Consider the following 6,000-nt stretch of genomic DNA (forward strand, 5'->3'; position numbering starts at 1 on the left):
GCCTATGGCAAAAAAGCCCCTAAACATTCACCTGCACGTCCTTTTTTAGGGGTTGGCTAAGAGATCCAAAAAAGAAAAAAATGAGAGCTTCCCAACTCATGCACTCATCTTTGAGATCATTTTAGAATTCTCCTTGCATTGCATACACTTGATTCACTTATTTTTTAGAAACACTTGCATGGGACACCTTGGTTTGTCTGTTGCTCGGAATCGCCCTCTTGCTCTTTGAGTTTGCCCTTTGAGACCCTTTGCATACGGCACCCCCCTCCTTGGGGAATATGTGAACTCTCTCTCTCTCTCTCTGCATTGCTAGCCATCATGGGACTGTCCTCTTTGGTCTCTCTCTCTCTCTCTCTGCCTCTCCTTTGACTGTCGTGGGACACCCTCCCATGCACTCGTGACATCGCTAGTGTGGGAACCCCCCTTCCCTTAAAAAATTTGGCAGGTATTGCCCATGAGATTAGACCCTTAAGCCATGCCATGTCACCAACTGCGTTGACCACATACATAGTCTGAGCGTCGCTAACATTGGCCAAAAACTATATTAGTGCCCACTAGGATGCCACCCAGCGGCCACAAAATTCCACCCGTACGCCACCGCACAGAGCCCGTCACACAACCAAGCCATAGCCTCACGCCAAGGGGATCTCTCACTTCCTCATACACACCCACTAAGGCTCATGGCCTTGCTTTCAAAGACCTCCACCCGCACTGTAGAGTGCACATGTGGGGTTTCCTTTGTGCTACGTGGAAGGCTGCGGATGCCCCACCCTTGGGTCACCTCCAATGCCCAAGAAAAACCTTCCAAAAATATCCCCCCAAGCATTGCAAATGTTTTTTCCTTTTTGTCCTGCTTGCCAACTAACACCTGCTGGTGGTCCGATTCCCGATCTGCAAAACCCGGCCAAAACTCACATGATCTGCTTCGCTCATTCATGACCTTGCCACATTTCAAGATTCTCACCAAACCTGAACCGAGGCCGCAAAAATGCTAGACTTCATCTGCAACCAATCTTGAGCAACCGCACTAATCTTCCAATTGCTATAACTTTCCGCCCTGGGCTCCGTTTGACAAGCAATCAATTCTTGTTGGCTCCATACAGTGCATAGCACCTTCTCAAACTCTATCGAGGCCCAAAAAAGCCAAATGGAACGACTCCTTATGCGATTAGGTGGGCACCAATCTGGCCCCCGACAAAACTTCACATGGCCATATCCTACAATCCATAGCTCTGATCCGCAATCTAAAAAGACGGGCATGCTCCATAATTTGAGCACTACGCGTCTATACACAGACATCCACTTGGGCCACTTGTCCCTAGCTGCCTTGCTCGGCAAGGATCTGCAACGTATTGATCTTTAAAACTCAAATACCTTGGGCTCGGAAGCTCTATTTGATGAGTCATTTGGACCTGCTCGTTCAAAACCTCAAGCTCTACATTTATAGGCCCAAATATTGCCCCCTAAACCTCCTTCTTTGTCTCGTGAAATTAGCTCCTTTTGGAAACCTTCTTGGCCTGGAAACCGCATCAACCATACATATCCGTTGCTACCTATTGGCCCAGGATCTTTATAGTTGCTCTAGCCCTTTTTCATGCAGCTACTGGCGTGCACTTACCTACTCATGCCATCTTCTACCTATTGGCCCAGGATCTTTATAGTTGCTCTAGCCCTTTTTCATGCATCTACTGGCGTGCACTTACCTACCCATGCCATCTTCTACGGTCGACCAACTTTGGCTGCACCAATGTCAATTTTTGACTATTGTGCAATTGCTTTCATGGTTGCTCAATATATGTGTAGTGCAGTCCCGCCTCTTTGCAATCTTGTGTTTCAGATCATGAGGCAGTGAGTTAGGGTATTCCCTTATCAAAATGGTGTGTGGGCTTCAATTTAGAAGCTCTTAAATCTCATGAAAATAAAGAAATGGTCATTGCGTGAAGGTGTAAGCTTGTGTATTCCTTTGAGCTGTTTGATATTACGACTATATAATTGGAGCGAGGCAACAAGATTTCATAAAAGAGGTTTGGGTTTTTATTGGGATTTTGTGCTTGTATGAGCATTGAGGCTTCATGACTGAAACTTTAGTGTTTTTAGTTGATCTTATTAAGTAAAATCAAATGTGATTCAATGATTCTTTTATCATAATCTCGACTACAAAAAAAAGCAGATTCCAAGCATGATACCAAAGAGGGTTTTTGACTTTCATGTCATGAACACTCTAAGAGTTTAAACCATACTTAGAAAGAGGGTGGTTAATTCTCCATAAACACTTTTTCAAAAAGTGTTTGAGATTCTCATCACAAACACTCTTAGCCATAGGTTCCGCACCTTCCCAGCGAGACTACACACAACCTAGCATCGTGCACTAAATCCTCAACGTCTTAGTGTGAGACTATCGGTGTGTGTATAATAGTGTATATATTGGGGGGATAGAGAGAGAGAGAGAGAGAGAGAGAGAGAGAGAGATTCTTACTTGTTTCATGAGGTCCTAAGAGAATATCCTAAAGAACACAGTCATAACATGATATTATGAGAGAGAGAGAGAGAGAGAGAGAGAGAGAGAGAGAGAGAGAGAGAGAGAGAGAGAGAGAGAGAAAGAGATGTAAGTAGCAATAATGTATGTGTAAAACACGATGTTGATACCAAAATGAGATAGAAATGTGACAGGAATGTAGCTCTATTTGACCACATGAACCTCAAGCAACACTAAGTACCCTAGGGTAAACTGAAAGCTAATCTACTTGCAAATTCTATTGTTGGAGATCCCATGATTAGAAGATCTCTCATGGAGATTGTTTAATATGTGACATGTTCCAAATGTAATATCCGATTTGCTAGGGCCTGGGGGGGGGGGGGGGGGGGGGAGAGAGAGAGAGAGAGAGAGAGAGAGAGAGAGAGAGAGAGAGAGAGAGAGAGAGAGAGAGAGAGAGAGAGAGAGAGAGAGAGAGAGAGAGAGAGAGAGAGAGAGAGAGAGAGAGAGATGTAAGTAGCAATAATGTATGTGTAAAACACGATGTTGATACCAAAATGAGATAGAAATGTGACAGGAATGTAGCTCTATTTGACCACATGAACCTCAAGCAACACTAAGTACCCTAGGGTAAACTGAAAGCTAATCTACTTGCAAATTCTATTGTTGGAGATCCCATGATTAGAAGATCTCTCATGGAGATTGTTTAATATGTGACATGTTCCAAATGTAATATCCGATTTGCTAGGGCGGGGGGGGGGGGGAGAGAGAGAGAGAGAGAGAGAGAGAGAGAGAGAGAGAGAGAGAGTGTAACTCTGCTAAATGGTGGAAAAGATATAGTGTCATTTAATATGGCAATAGAAATGCATGTTTAAACATAAGCTTTGCCTCTAGGTTCCTCCCTGATGAAGAAGAACTTAGCTAATGTTAAATGTCCGAGGTGTAAGAAAAACAAATTTGTCAGGCATGTTTTTTGATATTCGTCTTAGACTCAAGAGTGGTGGAAATGGTTCCTTTCCATGTGGAAATCTTAGTTGCAAATCAAAGTAGCTATGCTTAATGTCACATTTGGTATATGGAAAAGAGAAAGTGATGATATGGACTTTTGCCTCATTTTGCCATATATTGGTTTATGTCGTTCATCTTGGTGCAGGAGGAATGCTACCCATTATGTCAATGAGAAAATTCCCTCTCATTCCTTGGAATGCTATCAAGCTTAGAGTTATGGAAGACTATTGGGATTTATCTTGAGGAAATCTTCACATATATGTGTATTTACAAATGCAATGCTATACAAATCACTCACATGAGGGATCATACCATGGAAACAATTTTCCCAATGTAGACTTACACTCATCGAGAAAAACCCATGACCCTTGAACCTGCAACCTTGTAAATACATCAAGAATGCTTAACCAATTGAGCTACGCCCTTTGAGTAAAAGAGCCGCCGCCCCTTTTTCCATGGCAATTATTATAAAATCTTGAAAGCCCTTTTTTCCATGGCATTTTTACTATAACATCTTGAAAGCATAGATAAATAGAATTAGTAGATGTTGAGAACAAGAAATAGTCACAATTGTGTGCAATCTATGGACTAGAAAATGTCCCTATGTAAGTATTTGAAGAGGCTCCCATCAATCTAGGGCCCCAACTCTAAACAATAATCATAGATCTTCTCGTATGTGCATTTACCTTCCCTTGTTGCAATACATTTGCATGTAAAAACTCAAGAAAATCAACTACATTCAATGAACAATGTGTGCCAGTGATGTGGCTGGGGCACATGGCTCTCATCTTCTCTAGGTTGTAGGTTCAATCTTTTGAGGAGGGGGGGGGGGGCAAAGTAAAGTCCCACACCTACATTTATACTTAGGTGCTCAAGTATCCCATCATTTTCCATGTTTGGGTGAGATGATATAGTTGTGTGAGGCCAAAAGGTGAGCATTACATAGTTCACACTATAGTGAGTTGTAGTATGCTACTTCCTCAACATCTTAGTGTAAGACTATGAGTCTCTGTGTAATAGTGCGTTGTCGGGGGATTTGTGTTTGAAAGCTGAGCCATGAAGGCACGGGGCCTCTGGTTGTGAGAGGTGCGAGGAAGAGAGTTACAGCAGACACAATTAATCTAGAGAAATCTTAAAATAGACAACTTGGACAAGATTCAGAAACTAGATTACCCCACAACAGAAAATTAATAGTACCATTGCTTAATGAAATGTTAATTGTGGAGTTTATGCTCCTTACATGTGGTTTAATCTTCCTTAATTCACGTGATAATTAAAAAAATCAAACTTCAATGATGATGATAATGTCCAATTTGATGATAACACTGAGTATGACGATGCTTTCCCCTTTGCCCTAATTGGTTTGCCGAGCTTGTCTTGACAAAGTTTGAGTGCTCCACATGTCTAATGAACCATATTTTGACATAAAGAATGCTCCATGCGCATACAAAATATGCTGCATCAAGAAAAAATGCTTGGATCAAATGAATGTTTATGTATAGCATCAAAATTTGAACTGAACAAAGTAACTTACCATGTAGTGTGTGATATTTTTCTCTCCCCACGCTTGCACAAATGCTTTAGTGAAATTGGAAATGTGATCTTTGAACAAATTTTGTTGCTCGCTCGTGGTTTGGGGTTTCCACATGATTTGAAGCACTAACTCCAAGTGGTGCCACACTTGCCTACACAGATTTACAAGCATGGGATTTGAATCTTGATCGGTCGTACACTTTCAAAGCGCTTTCCATAGCTCCCATGCAGCATCCTCCTCACCCTCTCCTTTTGCATCTCTGGTTTCTTGAAAAACCTACGTGCTTTCACACCATTCATGGATATTTTTTTATGGAACTTCATGCATATTTTCCACCTCACCGATGATAGAAACATTGCCACCATGACATCCAATCGAATTTAGAATTGCTTCAACTATTCCAATGGCTTCCACGGATCTAGAAAGTGGTTTTTTTAGGATCTCCTTTGTGATGGCATCTTTCATGTGTTTGGCCTTTTCACAACCTATGATGTAAAGTATATCTTCCTTTGAGATGCATCCTAGGAGAAGATTGCAACGGTCCTCTTGTCTAAAACTTCCACACACATCTTGTATATATGTCCTATTTCAAAAGGTGAAACGAGTTACAAATTGATGGAAATTATTTGAGAGTTATGAACACCGTGAATTAATAAAAATATTAGGTTTCCGTGATCCGTTTCTTACGTGCCCCTCCATTAGAGGCTAAGTTTTCAATGGAAGAGAACTCCCTCTTACGCTCACACATGCCAAATGGAGTGGCTTTTAGGTGCATCATTGCAATCTGTAGCTTAGTTACCTCTGTTTTTGTAGCTTTCATCTCCTCTTTAAGATCTTTGATTTGTTTCTCTGTGGGATGTAGTTGTTGTTGGAGATTTGTGGAATGAATGTGTAACACTTGACATTGTTGTCGGAAATATGCCGACGCACCTGCGTGATTGGAGTCCAATCTCTTACAATACCCAAGAAGACCACATTATCCTTC

This window comes from Adiantum capillus-veneris, chromosome 11 (assembly GCF_014529385.1).
Source record: "Adiantum capillus-veneris isolate H3 chromosome 11, ASM1452938v2, whole genome shotgun sequence".
In the NCBI taxonomy this organism is placed as follows: Eukaryota; Viridiplantae; Streptophyta; class Polypodiopsida; order Polypodiales; family Pteridaceae; genus Adiantum; species Adiantum capillus-veneris.